The following is a 16,875-nucleotide window of genomic DNA, read 5'->3' on the forward strand; positions in this document are numbered from 1 at the left end:
GCACCCTCCCTTCTTCTCAGACACATTTACACCCATCCGTGCATCGACTTACTCATCCATTCTTATTCAAATTCATTCACGTACAACATATACCCTATGCATCCACACAGCCATTCTCTCCTGTCCTCCTATACATATTCACCCTCCAACACACAACCATTCATATATATATATACACACACACACACACAAACACACACACACACACGAATCCATCAAAAAGTTAGACATAAACTACTGTTCAAAAGTTTGGGGTCACTTAGAAATGTCCTTGTTTTTGAAAGAAAAGCACATTTTTTTGTCCATTAAAATAGCACCAAATTGATCAGAAATACAGTGTAGACATTGTTAATGTTGTAAATGACTACTGTAGCTGGAAACGGCAGATTATTTTTATGGAATGTCTACATAGGCATACAGAGGCCTATTATCAGCAACCATCACTCCTGTGTTTCAATGGCACGTTGTGTTAGCTAATCCAAGTTTGTCATTTTAAATGGCAAATTGATCATTAGAAAACCCTTGTGCAATTAGGTTAGCACAGCTGAAAACTGTTGTTGTGATTAAAGAAGCAATAAAACTGGCCTTCTTTAGACCAGTAGGGTATCTGGAGCATCAGCATTTGTGGGTTCGATTACATGCTCAAAATGGCTAGAAACAAAGTACTTTCTTTTGAAACTCGTCAGTCTATTCTTGTTCTGAGAAAAACCAAGCCATGAGGTCGAAGAAATTGTCTATAAAGTGCTCAGAGACAGGATTGTGTTGAGGCACAGATCTGGGGAAGGGTACCCAAAAAATTCTGCAGCATTGTAGGTCACCAAGAACACAGTGGCCTCCATCATTCTTAATGGAAGAAGTTTGGAACCTTCCTTGTGCTGGCCGCTCGGCCAAACTGCGCAATCGGGGGAGAAGGGTATTGGTCAGGGAGGTGACCAAGAACCCGATGGTCACTCTGACAGAGCTCAAAAGTTCCTATGAGAGATGGGAGAACCTTCCAGAAAGACAACCATCTCTGCAGCACTTCATCATTCAGGCCTTTATGTTAGAGTGTCCAGACAGAAGCCACTCCTCAGTAAAAGGCACATGACAGCCCGCTTGGAGTTTGCCGAAAAGGAACCTAATGGACTCTCAGACCATGATAAACAAGATTCCCTGGTCTGATGAAATCAATATTGAACTCTTTGACCTGAATGCCAAGCGTCATGTTTGGAGGAAAAGCTACGGTGAAGCATGGTGGTGGCAGGGACTGGGAGACTAGTCAGGGTCGAAGGAAAGATGAACGGAGCAAAGTACAGAGCGATCCTTGATGAAAACCTGCTCCAGAGAGCTCAGGACCTCAGACTGGGATGAAGGTTCACCTTCCAACAGGACAACGACGCTAAGCACACAGCCAAGACAATGCAGGAGTGGATTCGGGACAAGTTTCTGAATGCCCTTGAGTGGCACAGCCAGAGCTCAAATCAAATGTATTCATATAGCCCTTCTTACATCAGCTGATATCTCAAAGTGCTGTACAGAAACCCAGCCTAAAACCCCAAACAGCAAGCAATGCAGGTGTAGAAGCACAGAATTGAACCCGATCGAACATTGAGAAACCTGAAAATAGCTGTGCAGTGATGCTCCCCATCCAACCTGACAGAGGTTGAGAGGACCTGCAGAGAAGAATGGGAGAAACTCCCCAAATACAGGTGTGCCAAGCGTGTAGCGTCATACCCAAGAAGACGCTAGGCTGTAATCGCTGCCAAAGGTGCTTCAACAAAGTACCGAGTAAAGGGTCTGAATACTTATGTAAATGTGATCAGTTTTTTACTTTAAATACATCAAAACCTGTTTTTGCTTTGTCATTGTTGGGTATTGTGTGTAGATTGACGAGGGGGGAAAAAAAATTGAATCCTTTTTAGAATATGGCTGTAACGTAACAAAATGTGGAAATAGTAAAGGGGTCTGAATACTTTCCAAATGCACTGAATGTAGCCTATGCTCATCGTTTTGCCCAACTCTGACTTCTTCTCAGTGCAGGGGGCTCCACTCTGTCCGCAGAGGTCTCCATTACACATAATGTTTGTAGGCCTTCGAGTGGAAAGGTTTCTTGCAGCTTGATTAAGGTTTCATTGGCGTTCCCTTCCATACCCACAGCACTGCCGGGAGGTGGAGTTGAGATTTGATCCTATTTTCCTCCAGCAACTGTCTGATTGGCAGGTATTCCTTGCATTTCTTTCTCAGCTTAGCAGACAAGTCCTGCACAAATCAAATTCTCTGGCCTTGGAATTTGATCTCCTTCACCCTTGTGCCTTCATAATATTGACCTTGGTCTGATTGTTCCATAGTTTGAAGAGTACTAAGGGTATTTAGAGTTCTATAGCATCATTCCAGATCCTCTGAGGATATACCCACGTCAAGTTCCTCTGATTACACTAAACTGGAATGTCTCCTTTTTCCTCATCTTTTGGTGAGGACAATATTCTCATGTTGTTTCGTGTCATTCGGTTTTCTTGCTGGTCCGATTCCTCTTCTGAAGTTTGCAACTTTGTTTCCAAAAGGAAAGTGTTTTATTCTTGTTAGTTCATGTGCACGCCTTGTTTGTGCGTGTCTGACATTTTTAACAATAGATTACAGCAGTTAGTTGGTTTCTGTGTGCATTGAGAATATTATAGCTATGTATTCCTGGATAATATTTAACTGTTCATTATTCTCATTTGTATCTCCAAGTTGCCTTTTGTCCTTTCCTTTTACTTTGAAGGAGGCCATGGTCTGTTGGATTCATGTCGCTGTGCTGTTTTACCAAATGGTTGCTTCTGTCACGCCTGCTCAAGGGCGCCAGGCTGCCTATCATTACACACACCTGTCACCATCGATACGCGCATCAGCGGACTCACCTGAACTCCATCACTTTATTGATCGCCTCCCCTATTTCTGTCTATTCCTCAGTTTCATCCCCTTGTCAGCATTAATGTTGTTTTGTTTCCCTTGTCCAGAAGCTGTCCCTGTTTTGTTTCATGTCCGTTATTTATTAAATATTCACTCCCTGTACTTGCTTCTCGTCTCCCAGTGTCTGTCCTCAAAGAATGCTGACACCAATTTTGGAAGCATCAGGGAGTTCTTTTTTTAATAAATGTTTTGGTGACGTCGGGTCCGGGCTCTTCAGGCTTCCATGCCTAAGCTTGCTCGAGAGGTTCTTGCCCCGGTTGGCTCGTCGGGCTCCCATCCCACGCCACGGCCGGCTCGTAGGGCTCTCATCGCACGCCTCGGCCGGCTCGAAGGGCTCCCATCCCACGCCTCGGCCGGCTCGTAGGGCTCCCACCCCACGCCTCGGCCGGCTCGTTGGGCTCCCATCAAACGCCTCGGTCGGCTTGTCGGACTCCCATCCCACGCCTCGGCCCGCTCGTCGTGCTCCCATCCCATGCCTTGGCTGGCTCGTCGGGCTCCCATCAAACGCCTCGGCCAGCTCGTAGGGCTCCCATCCCACGCCTCGGCCGGCTCGTAAGGCTCCCATCCCACGCCTTGGTCGGCTCGTCGGGCTCTCATCGCACGCCTCGGCCGGCTCGTAGAGCTCCCATCCCACGCCACGGCCTGCTCGTAGGGCTCCCATCCCACGCCTCGGCCGGCTCGTAGGGCTCCCACCCGATGCCTCGGCCGGCTCGTTGGGCTCCCATCAAACGCCTTGGCCGGCTCGTAGGACTCCCATCCCACGCCTCGGCCGGCTCGTAGGGCTCCCATCAAACGCCTCGGTCGGCTTGTCGGGCTCCCATCCCATGCCTCGGCCCGCTCGTTGTGCTCCCATCCCATGCCTTGGCTGGCTCGTCGGGCTCCCATCAAAATTGCCTCGGCCGGCTCGTAGGGCTCCCATCCCACGCCTCGGCCGGCTCGTAGGGCTCCCATCAAACGCCTCGGCCGGCTCGTAGGGCTCCCATCCCACGCCTCGGCCGGCTCGTAGGGCTCCCATCCCACGCCTCGGTCGGCTCGTTGTGCTCCCATCCCACGCCTCGGCCGGCTCGTAGGGTTCCCATCCCACGCCTCGGCCGGCTCGTTGTGCTCCCATCCCATGACTTGGCTGGCTCGTCAGGCTCGCCCAGGTGGGGCGCCGGCTGGCGCCCCTAGGGGGGGGGTACTGTCATGCCTACTCCCACTCCCCCTCTCTGACGCCAGGCTGCCCATCATTACGCACACCTGTCACCATCATTACGTGCAGCAGTAACATTGGACTCACCTGGACTCCATCACTTTATTGATTGCCTCCCCTATATCTGTCTATTCCTCAGTTTCATCCATGTGTCAGCATTAATGTAATTTTGTTTCATGTCCGTTATTTATTAAATATTCACTCCCTGCACTTGCTTCCCGTCTCCCAGCGTCTGTCCTCACAGCTTCGCTGTTGTACAAAACTGATTGATCACACTCTCCCAGTTGCTTGGGGATATGTTGATTTACCAAAATTAGAGGCTTGATTTATACTTTGTCTGGTTTCTACATACAGTGTTGTCGGAACAAAACGGAACAACTCACACCCCAATGCTTCCTATCGGTAGGCACATGTGCCACCACCCTAAGTCTGAGGGTGGTTTTAATCTTCCAGACATGGAATTGTATCAACTCACCACCCAAGGCTTTTACTTGCAACATATTGTTCAATGCACTAAAGAGGAACAATGGGTACATATTAAAGATGCGCATGCTCATCCCCGGAATATTTTTTACATGTCTGTTTTCAAAGGATGGAGCTAAGAACATTAACTTCATAGTTCAGAACACTATAACAATATGGAATAAAATTAAACTGATTCTACAAGAACCAATATCCCTCCTTAAAAACACACCCCATATGGAACAATCATTGGACAGCTTTTCAGAATTCCCCAATAAATTGTCCCACATGGAAAACTAGGCATAGAAACCGTAAATGACTTGATAATAGGAAATACAATTATTTCCATGACAGAATTTTAAGTAATTTAAAATTTACATGACAGAATTTAAAAGCAATTTTGGACTGACATTTTCAAATACATGCCACTTAAAAGTTTAATTAAATGTTGAGCTGAAAATCAGACCCATAGCGCTCATGTCCATAGCCATGAAGTGCTTTGAAAGGATGGTAATGGCTCACATCAACACCATTATCCCAGAAACCATAGACCCACTCCAATTTGCATACCGCCCAAACAGATCCACAGATGATGCAATCTCTACTGCACTCCACACTGCCCTTTCCCACCTGGACAAAATGAATACCTACGTGAGAATGCTATTCATTGACTACAGCTCAGCTTTCAACACCATAGTACCCTCAAAGCTCATCACTAAGCTAAGGATCCTAGGACTAAACACCTCCCTCTGCAACTGGATCCTGGACTTCCTGACGGGCCGCCCCCCAGGTGGTGAGGGTAGGTAGCAACACATCTGCGACACTGATCCACATCTGCCACACTGGAGCCCCTCAGGGGTGCGTGCTAGGTCCCCTCCTGTACTCCCTGTTCACCCATGACTGCATGGCCAGGCATGACTCCAACACCACAATTTGTTTGCAGACGACACAACAGTGGTAGGCCTGATCACCAACAATGACGAGACAGCCTATAGGGAGGAGGTCAGAGACATGGCTGGGTGGTGCCAGAATAACAACCTATCCCTCAACGTAACCAAGACTAAGGAGATGATTGTGGACTACAGGAAAAGGAGGACCGAGCACGACCCCATTCTCATCGACAGGGTTTTAGTGGAGCAGGTTGAGAGCTTCAAGTTCCTTGGTGTCCACATCACCAACAAACTAGAACGGTCCAAACACACCAAGACAGTTGTGAAGAGGGCACGACAAAGCCTATTCCCCCTCAGGAAACTAAAAAGATTTGGCATGGGTCATCAGATCCTCAAAAGGTTCTACAGCTGCGACATCGAGAGAATGGTTGCATCACTGCCTGGTACGGCAACTGATCAGCCTCCAACCGCAAGGCACTACAGAGGGTAGTTGCGTACGGCACAGTACATCACTGGGGCTAAGCTGCCTGCCATCCAGGACCTCTACACCAGGTAGTGTCAGAGGAAGGCCCTAAAAATTGTCAAAGACCCCAGCCACCTCGGTCAGACTGTTCTCGGTACTGGAGTGCCAAGTCTAGGACGAAAATGCTTCTCAACAGTTTTTACCCCCAAGCCATAATAATCCTGAACAGGTAATCAAATGGCTACCTGGACTATTTGCATTGTGTGCCACCCCCCCAAAACCTATTTTACACTGCTGCTACTCTCTGTTAATCATATATGCATAGTCACTTCAACTATACATTTATGTACAGACTACCTCAATTAGCCCGACCAACCAGTGCCCCGGCACATTGGCAAACCGGGCTATCTCCATGCGATGGTCATTATGGGCAAATATCTCTATTTTTGTTTCATCAGACCAGAGGACATTTCTCCAAAAAGTACGATCTTTGTCCCCATGTGTCCCCAACCGTAGTCTGGCATTTTTTATTTTGGTTTTGGAGCAGTGGCTTCTTCCTTGCTGAGCGGCCTTTCAGGTAATGTCGATATTGGACTCGTTTTACTGTGGATATAGATACCTTTGTACCTATTTCCTACAGCATCTTCACAAGGTCCTTTGCTGTTATTCTGGGATTGATTTGCACATTTCGAAGTGCAAAGTACGTTCATCTCCAGGAGACAGAACGCGTCTCCTTCGTGAGTGGTATGATGGCTCCGTGGTCGCATGGTGTTTATTTTTGCTTACTGTTGTTTGTACAGATGAACGTGGTACCTTCAGGCATTTGGAAATTGCTCCCAAGGATGGACTTGTGGAGGTCTACAATTTTTTTCTGAGATCTTGACTGATTTCTTTTGATTTTCCCATGATGTCAAGCAAAGAGGCACTGAGTTTGAAGATAAGCCTTCAAATACATCCACAGGTACACCTCCAATTTACTCAAATGATGTCTGGAATTTTACACGCTGGCACAGTCAGCTTAGTGTATGTAAACGTCTGACCCACTGGAATTGTGATACAGTGAATTTGTAAGTGAAATAATCTGTCTGTAAACAATTGTTGGAAAAATGCCTTGTGTCATGCACAAAGTAGATATCCTAACCGACTTGCCAAAAACTATAGTTTATTGACAAGAGATTTGTGGAGTGGTTGAAAAACAAGTTTCAATAACTCCAACCTAAGTGTAAGTAAACTTCCAACTTCAACAGTACATATTACATCAACTAACCGGTGCCCCCACACATTGACTCTGTATCGGTACCCTCCTGTATATAGTCTTGCTATTGTTGTTATCTGTATTTTTTTAAACTGCATTGTTGGTTAGGGGCTCGTTAGTAAGCATTTCACTGCTACACCTGTTGTATTCTGCGCATGTGACTAATAACATTTGATTTGATAAATGTTATTTTGGCAAAAGACAAACAATATGTACAATGTGTTTCCAGTGGATAGTGCTTAAAAGTTTCATTTAAAACACTTGTTTCAAAGTGGTCCTGGCTAGTAAAAACATCTCATCTTAATCTATAATGCCTTAAAAATGTCTTCAAGGAGGACTATAGGTGGAAAATAACATTCTCTCAAACACCATAGTAATGGGTATTAACGTTATTTTCAACTTAAAAAATGGCTCATTTGTTTGTTGGCAACGTTGTAGAATGGATGTAAACCACAGAGTAATCCAATCAACATGTCCAATGTTCCCTCAGCTACACAATTCCAGACCCTTATATACCGAACGTGCTGTATAATTGCTTATTTTCTCCTATTGTTCAATATTTTGTACACAAAAAATATTTTGCGAATTCCAGTTGAAAAAAAATTAAGCAACTATTTGCATTAGCTTTTTGAGTATTTCCAACGTTATGTACTTTTTTTACGTTCGTGTACACTTTACGTGTTTCAACAACGCTCACATTAAGTTCAGCATTAAAACAAAATAGCTTAGATCCAACCTCATTGGATCAAATTCAGAACTGTTATTGTACATTAGATCTAGTTCATGTTTCATATTACAGTAGTTACTGTCAATGATCATGTCGTAATGTTAAACATGGTTTCATGTGTTTCATCACTGAGACATTTCTATCCACATTAGCAGAAATTGTGGAATCGCAGTGCTCATTCCACTAGCACTAAGTGGAGGTAAAGCTGCAAGCAGGCCGGAGTCAGTCTCACCTTCATCTGCTGCTCGTGAGGAACGCTCTCTCCTTTCGGTGGTGTCCCAACGTCTTACAGAGGGAAGGGGGACATCAGAACAGGGACAACAGGAACAGAGTGAGAATGCGTGGCCTCATCATTTAATGTCATTTGCCCAACGGTTTTGATGTCTGTTCGTCATGATCCATTACACCTCATAGCATAACAATCAGTGTGATACTAATATAGAAATGTGTTTTTCGTCCTTCGAACATGCATACGACATAGTGTAAAAGTATCATAACGTTTAAAAAAATCATAATAATCAAATGACCCACTGAAAACAGGGACACATGGCAAGTTGTTGGAAAAAAAACGTAAAATTCTCAAGTTGAAATTAAGGAAGTTAAACATCTTTCCTCGTAGTTGTTTTTACACACATAGTTGTTAGATTATACATTTATCTTATGTTGAATTCTTATTATTTTGAGGGGGGGGGCGGGGGTTGTTTGAACAAGTGAAGTAGAGTAAAGTACTAACTATATTCAAATTATTTACAAAAGATGTATTTGTGTTTAGTGAGTCCTCCTAGGCAGTAGGGATGATCACGTGTTCTCTTGATAAGTGCATGAATTTCATAATTTTCCTGTTCTGCTAAGCATTCAAAATGTAAGGTATACTTTTATGGAGTAAAAAGTACAGTATTTTCTTTAGTAATGTAGTGAAGTAAAAGTTGTCAAAAATATAAATAGTAAAGTAAAGTACAGATACACCAAAAATCGACTTAAGTAGTACTTTAAAGTATTTTTACTTAAGTACTTTACACCACTGCAGCAGACGCTATGATTCGACAGGGGATTTTCTCCAACACTTCCTCCACGCTATCCTACTGTACAAAACCCAAGCTATAAGAACGACATACAGCCCAGGCCCCCAGATACACCTTGAACTTTTGAGCCCTATTCACTGGGCCACTTCTCTGTGCCCAAACACAAACGGTCCCTTAAAACCAACAACAGATGCTTGGGTTGGAACAGATTGGGGTTGCTTCGACACACAAATAAACAAGCATGCACATGCACTCACACACACACACACACACATACTTCATGTTTGTTTCTATCATGAACAACTGATGCAGGAACAGTTGTGTTGTTATATTTCAAGTGGTCGAGTGCTTTATTATCCCATTTCTTTTTATTTTTTACATTGTTTGCAAACTGATATGTGACAGGTATTAACGCCAAAATAACATGCAAAACTGGCATGTCCCACCTGCCCTGAATGACGGGTCGCCACTGGCTGTAACTGTAGCCCATATAGATCTGCTTGCATGGGGTTATGGAGTGTTATTGGGACAGGGTTTCTCCTAAATGACTACTCTACATGACTACATGACCTATACAGTATATGGGAGGGCTGATCTTAAATCAGCTGTAAAAGTGAAAGAGTAACAACAAGACTACCATACTTCCAAATAAATCTAAATTGTGGCTACACATAACAGTAATTACATACAAATCAACAGTCAGTCAGAGCCAGCTCCACTCTGCTGTAGTCTACAGTTAATTTCAGCATACAGGGCTTGTTACCATCAGTTTACCACTAGATATCCACTGCCGTGTCTACAGTAAACTTGGTATTCATAGATGACACAGTGTTTTTTCTACCTTTGCAGGGCGTTGTAATGAGATGACACAGCAGGCCTACGGGATGTGGTCTGTGGATGTGTGTGCATCCCACTGTGCATTGTATCTGACCTGTCCTATTCCTAATCCCTCTTGCTGTCCCTATCTCACTCTCGCTCTCTCTCTGGGACCTCCCCCCTCTCTCTCTCTCTTTCTCTCTCTCACTCACTCACCCCCCCCCCCCCCCTCTCTCTCTCTCTCTCTGACCCCCTCTCTCGCTCTCTCTGTATCTTTCTCCCTCTCTCTCTCTCTCGCTCTCTCTCCCTCTCTCTCTCTCGCTCACTCACTCACTCACTCACCCCCCCCCTCTCTCTCTTTCTCTCTCTCCGTGATGCTGCCTCCTCAGATTAGAGCCCTACCTGCCTGCCACCGGGACTCTTCCATCCATCAGGATTATCTGCAGATAAATGGCCCATCATGAAGACAGTGATTTATATGACCGCTCATGCACCGCTGGACACACATACACACGCTGCATGCAAATAAACATGTCTAACCTTCTTCTATCTTCTCTTTTTCTTCTTCTTCTTCCTTCCTTCAGGGTCCCCTGCTCCCCTCTGTGCATATGAAAGTTGCCTTGAAAATGATGTCACTCACAGCTCCAGCCAGCTCTGTCCATGCCAAATCGCTCTTTACGGGCCTTTGTCTGTGGAAGTTCCAACACTTTAAGCGATGTTAATTCATTAAAAATGAAAAGCTGAAAAGACTTGAGTCAATAACTATTCAACCCTTTTGTTATGGAAAGCCTTAAAAAGTACAGGACTGAATATGTGCTTAACAAGTCACATAATAAGTGGCATGGACTCACTCTGTGTGTAATAATAGTGGCTTACATGATTTTCGAATGACTACCCCATCTCTACACCCCACACATAGAATTATCTGTACGTTCCTTTAGTCGAGAAGTACATTTCAAGCACAGATTCCAAAACATGCATCCTGCTTGTGCCTTTTGGCAAACTCTAAGTGGGCTGTCATGTGCCTTTTCCTGAGGAGTGGCTTCCGTCTGGCCACTCTACCGTAAAGGCCTGATTGGTGGAGTGCTGCAGAGATGGTTGTCCTTCTGGAAGGTTCTCCTATCTCCATAGAGGAACTCTGGAGCTCTGTCAGAGTGACCATTGGCTTTTTGGTCACCTCCCTAACCAATACCTTTCTCCCCCATTTGGCCGGGCGGCCAGTTCTAGGAAGAGTCTTGGTGGTGCCATACTTCTTCCATTTAAGAATGATGGAGGCCACTGTGTTCTTGGGGATCTTCAATGCTGCAGAAATGTTTTGGTACCCTTCCCCAGAGCTGTGTCTCGACACAATCTTGTCTCTGAGCTCTACAGACAATTCCTTCTCCAATCAAGTTGTTGAAACATCTCAAGGATGATCAATGGAAACAGGATGCACCTGATCTCAATTTTGTCTCATAGCAAAGGTTCTCAATACTTATATTTCTGTTTTGTCATTATGGGTTATTATGTGTAGATTGCTGAGGAAACATTTTTCTTTAATCCATTTTAGATTTAGGCTATAATGTAACAAAATGTGGAAAAAGTCAAGGGGTCTGAATACTTTCTGAAGGGACTGTATGTATTGACTCAGGGGGTTGAATAGTTATCTAATCAAGCTATACTAGTGTTTTGTGTTTTATTTAAAAAAATACTGTGTATTATATAATTTCTCTTCCACTTTGACATTAATCAGTCAATCAATCAATCACATGTATTTATTAACCCCTTTTTTCATCAGCAGATGTCAAAGTGATAATACGGAAACCCATCCTAAAACCCCAAGCCGCAAGCAACGCAGATGTAGAAGCATTGTGGCTAGGAAAAACTCCATTGAAGGGCAGGAACCCAGGAAGAAACATAGAGAGGAACCAGGCTCTGAGGAGTGACCAGTCCTATCATGTGTGGATCGTTGGCAAAAAACGACAATTAAATACATTTTAATCCCACTTTGTAACATAACAACATTTGTAAAAAGTCAAGGGGTGTGAACACATACCAGCTTTCTTTCTTCCTATCCACCACTGAAAAGAGGATTAAGTACAGGATATCTATAAATAGCTGCGTCAAATCTGATATCAAAGTCCTGGCAGACATTTGGGGCCGTCACATCTGGGTGTTTTTTATTTAAAAGACTGAAATGGGCCAATATTACGCTTGTTCAGAAGCAGTCTTTTTAGAGAAATTGAATGGCAGAACCACTACCTAAGCGCCCTCCATTCCTACCTGTGCTTCATCCCAAATGGCATCCTATTATTTAGTGCCCTACTTTTGACCAGGGCCAATAAGACCTGTAAGAAAAACATCCTGGAGGATCAGATAATAGATGACTAACGACAGACTCCACCACAGGATACCCATGGTCCTTTGCACAATGTGGAATAAATTTGCCTTAATCTGTCTCTGTCACATTTTGTTTCGGCCAAACTAGGCTGAACTACTGCATTTCCATATAAAGCTGATTTTAGCTGCTATATGGCCCAGATTTACCACCGGCACCCCATATTATTCCTGTTGGCATTTAATTTAGCCGTAGCTGTAGCTAGTGCCGATTTTAGCATGTAAATCCTGGTGGGACAAACTTCCCCAAAAACGGTTTAGATGCATGCCAGCAAAGCCACTACACAACACAACACTAAACAATACATTACTTACACTTTAACGGTGACAAACGGGGCCCACAAACTGTTAGGGTCTACATAAAGCTGTCCCAACAGCAGAGGTTTCTTTTCAGCACCATGGAGTGAATCCTACCACCGCTACACCTGGCTATCAGCAGAGCCTTGTCTGGCAGCGAAACAGTTCATTCAGACTCATTTACTGCCTTTTTAAAAAAATAGCTGATATGGCTGACTTGCTTAAACAAATGTGGTTTCTACTGACAAATGAGATGTACAAACTATGGCATAAGGGAATGATGAGCGGATAAGAGGCAATCCGTAATTTCGATTAAAACATTAATGAACGAGCTAAGAAGGACGTACTCAATATAACTTCATTCAGAACGTGGACCGTTCTTACAGTATTCACCCTGTACACCAAGTCTGAACCGTAGGATAAATAAAGGGGGCAGATAAGCAGACAATGAAAGCTCTTATAATATTTCTCTAAAACAGGCTATAGGGTACATGTGCATCAGTACAGTAGGTTAAGTTATGAGGGAGAAATGGACCAAATTATTAGGGTGAGGCACATGGGCTACTAACAGCTTACTACACAACATACACTTTGTATTACTTTCTCAGCTACAGTATACATATCTCCCTGGCATATTACATAATTTATGCAGAGCATACAAGACATTTTCGGACTGACCTTGTGTTGTGCTCACTTGAACAGGAAGGAGGTGGGCACATTTTGGGGGCACAGCCCTTCTTATGGGCACAGTTTGTCATCAAACTTTGTCATCAAAGTCTGGCATTCTCTGGATTTACGGTGATTTCAAGACAACTGGGAAAAAACAAGGTTGAATCATGACATCAGTGATCTTCTGGCCGGAGCTCTAGAAAGAGGCCTGAGTTCCCAACTTGGAATTCAGAGATGGATGACCGTTCGAAATGTATTTTCCCAGTCGGAGCTCGTTTTTTTCCAAGTTCCCAGTTGTCTTGAACTCACTGAAGTCTGAGATTTCCCAGTTCCGAGTTTCCAGTTGTTTTGAACACGGCAGAAGTCTTGCTAGATTGACAGGATGGCCAATGTATTCAAACTTTTCTGGCCCATGGTGTTGCATGTGAATGTTTATCATTTTAAGCTTGGGAAAGAGACCCTTAAACCCGGACTTGGACCACACACCCTCTCCACTGAATAGCAGGCTAGTGATTGCTTTGCAATGCTTGCAGTTAGCCACTGATTCCTTCCAAATCACTCATTGTTGAATTTGAAATTTCCAACCTGTAACATGTAATGTTGTATGCCACCATTGTAAATAAGAATTTGTTCTTAACTGACTTGCCTAGTTAGAAGGTTAAATAAAATACAATTTAAATTAAAATGTTTATATCAAATAGCCGATAAGCACCAATATATTTTATCTACCATTTATCTTCATATGGCAAGGGTTGAAAAGGTTTTGCCAGTAGATTGTTGACTTGATTCATGATAATGACTCCTTGTCTAGCTTGCTAGCTAAGATTTTGAAAGTATGATGTTGACATGATCAGTCCAATCAAAGCTACGGTAGATATAAGGTGATTTGAATGACCTTGAGCCTTCTTGTATGGGCACGTCTAATGTAAATCTATGGCAACACCCAAGGGGCTTGCATTTTTGAGCTCTTCCTGTAGATTTTGCGGTGATGTAGTGTCCCCATGAGTGACAGAACACTGAGCCAATCATGGCTCAACTAGAAAACATCACCAACCCCTACACTCTGTATTTTCTGCTCGCTGCCCCTCCACCACAGAAAGCACTGAGCTGGGCTGAAACACCTGCATTTTGGAGCTGCCTTACTCAAGAAAGCAAAAAATGGGCCGTGTTTGTATGCGGCTTTATTGTCCCGTTTAAAAAAAACTTTTTTTACATTGTTTGCAAACTGATATATGACAGGTATTAACGCCAAAATAACATGCAAAACGGGCATGTCCCACCTGCCCTGAATGACGGGTCGCCACTGGCTGTAGCTGTAGCCCATATAGATCTGCTTGCATGGGGTTATGGAGTGTTATTGGGACAGGGTTTCTCCTAAATGACTACTCTGTGTATATGCCTACGCAGTCAAGTGTCCCACCGCCACCACCAAGCTGCAGGGCTGTTTGTTTGTTTAAGTCAGGACGAATAGAGACACAGCGGTTTATTTGTCACCGTGAGAAGGTTCTGCTGCTGGTAGAGGTTGAATCCCTAATTAGAACACAGCGAGGGACTGGGACTTCAGTCTGACACTGTGTTGCTACTGGCAACAGGGGCACACCTCTGGAATCAGATATGGGAGGTGCACAGGCGTGGAGCAGGAGACACAGCAGGGTGTGGGGGAATTGCAGGGCACAGAGTCACAGTCACAGAGCAGGGGGTTCTCCCATAACAGGGGATGTGTCTGAAATACAGGGCCGGTGTCAAAGCGAATCAGTTGAACGTGCGTGGGTAGCCTAGTAAAAGCCTTTTGAAGGGATTGTTTGACAGTCACATGAAAACATAACGACTGATTGTGTTTTAAAGGTAATACACTTTAAAAGTTAAATAACACATCTTTATGAATAGACCCACAGAGATGCTACTGAATTAATATGGATTGTAAATACAATTCAATGTTTAGGCCCCACGGCCAGCCCGCCCATTAGGCAGGATTAGGCAGCCACCTAGAGCAGCAGTTTGATGAGGGCAGCCTTTCCCGGGCTAAACTGACAAAGACGCACCTCCAACAACACATAACGCCTTACAATATTCTGCCCCAAAACAATGATAGCTTCTCTCACCCAGTGGCATGAGGGCTATTTAGGTGAGCGCTGATGATAACCAGTAGCCACTTTGCCAAAGGCAAGGGCGCTAAATATTTAGCTTGTCCGTGCCCAGAGCGCCTCTCCGGGTGCAGTTGGAGAGACGCAGCGCTGCGCCGCTCCACCAACGTGCTATAAAATGTATTTAAAATAAATAACGTACGGTAGAAAGAGTAGTAGCCTATGTGGTTTTTCTGTAGCCCATAGGAGACCAACTATAGCCTATTACAATGTCATGAAACAGACACTTTTTAAATCATTAACATATTAATGAGGACAGAGAGTGCAGGAGAAAGACAATAAAAAAGGCAAGCGGGCAGACATCAGCTTTGGAGCGGCTGCGGCATAATCAAACAGAGGTGGACAGCAAATGGTGCTGAAAGTAATTCATTTCAACACTTGTCTTCATTTTAATTCGACTTCACTAACAACAATAGGGCTTTGTTGGAGCCTTTGTTGGAGCCCAAGGGCAGCAGAATGTCCAGAGCTGGGGCTGTTGGGCCCATTAATTTTTTTGGGTGCACGAGCGTGCACACATAGGCGGTCCCGTACCAGGAATAAATTAAATCTACTTTCCCCCCTGAGTGTATTGCAATACAATTACGGTAGCTAGAGGGAATGATTAAATTGAATCTGAATGACATGGCTGAGCAAACTGGTCTCAGAGCATTTCGTGGATGTGCATCACACATTTCGTATGAAATGTTACGAATTACAATTTGTATTATATATTACAAATTCTAGCTAGGTGGCTAATGTTAGCTAGTTTTCTAATGTTACAAGTCTATGGGTTAGGGTTAGAGGTTAGGGTTAAGGTTAGGGTTAGGTTTAGGAGTTAGATTAAAGGGTTAAGGTTAGGTTAGGGGAATGGTTAGCTAAGAGAGCTAAGGTTAGGGTTAGGTCAAAGGTTAGCTAAAAGGGTTAAGGTTAGGGTTATGCTTAGCTAACATGCTAAATGGTTGCTGTGTTACATGTTAATAACATTTAGACTACATTACCCAGCAGGCTATGCGGGGGGGGGGGGGGGGGGGGGTGAAAGAATGTCTTGCATGGCTCAACAAGGAGTTTTCTAGCTGAAGTATATGTTCATTAAAAGTAGTTAAACCTACACTCCGGTTTGTCGTTATACAAGGAACAAACATAACAGTTGCAAAGTAGCTGGATAGTGGTAAGTAGTTCAAAATCACAACCTTTGAGTTGCAAGACGTTCGCATTATTCACCCACCCATCCACTCCTCTTTCATTTTACCTTAAGTAGCCATCTGTCTTATATAACGATACCAAACCTAACACATCATACTAAATTAATGTTGCAGTCTACTGTGAAAGATAGTGGAATATGTTAAGCCATTGAATGAGCGTGACTCATATAGTTTAAGAGCAGCGCTGAGCGCTGCGAAAAATACATGTTACTGTCCATAGTGATAGACAGTAGCCTAATTGTAAAGTGATTTCTCAATACTACTAGATACTGTTAATTGTTGCTGATACTTTTGTTGTCAATAGTTAGCTAGCGGTGAGGAAATGATGAAGTATATGTCGGATCAGGTAAGTGACGACGAAGGTTTACCATCCCCTCTGTTTAGCAGAGGAGAGAAATCTGTTCCCCCTCTCTCATAATATAGTGATTTAATATCACCACCGATGCTCAACTT

The sequence above is a fragment of the Oncorhynchus mykiss genome, chromosome 30 (genome assembly GCF_013265735.2).
Source record: "Oncorhynchus mykiss isolate Arlee chromosome 30, USDA_OmykA_1.1, whole genome shotgun sequence".
NCBI classification, from domain to species: domain Eukaryota; kingdom Metazoa; phylum Chordata; class Actinopteri; order Salmoniformes; family Salmonidae; genus Oncorhynchus; species Oncorhynchus mykiss.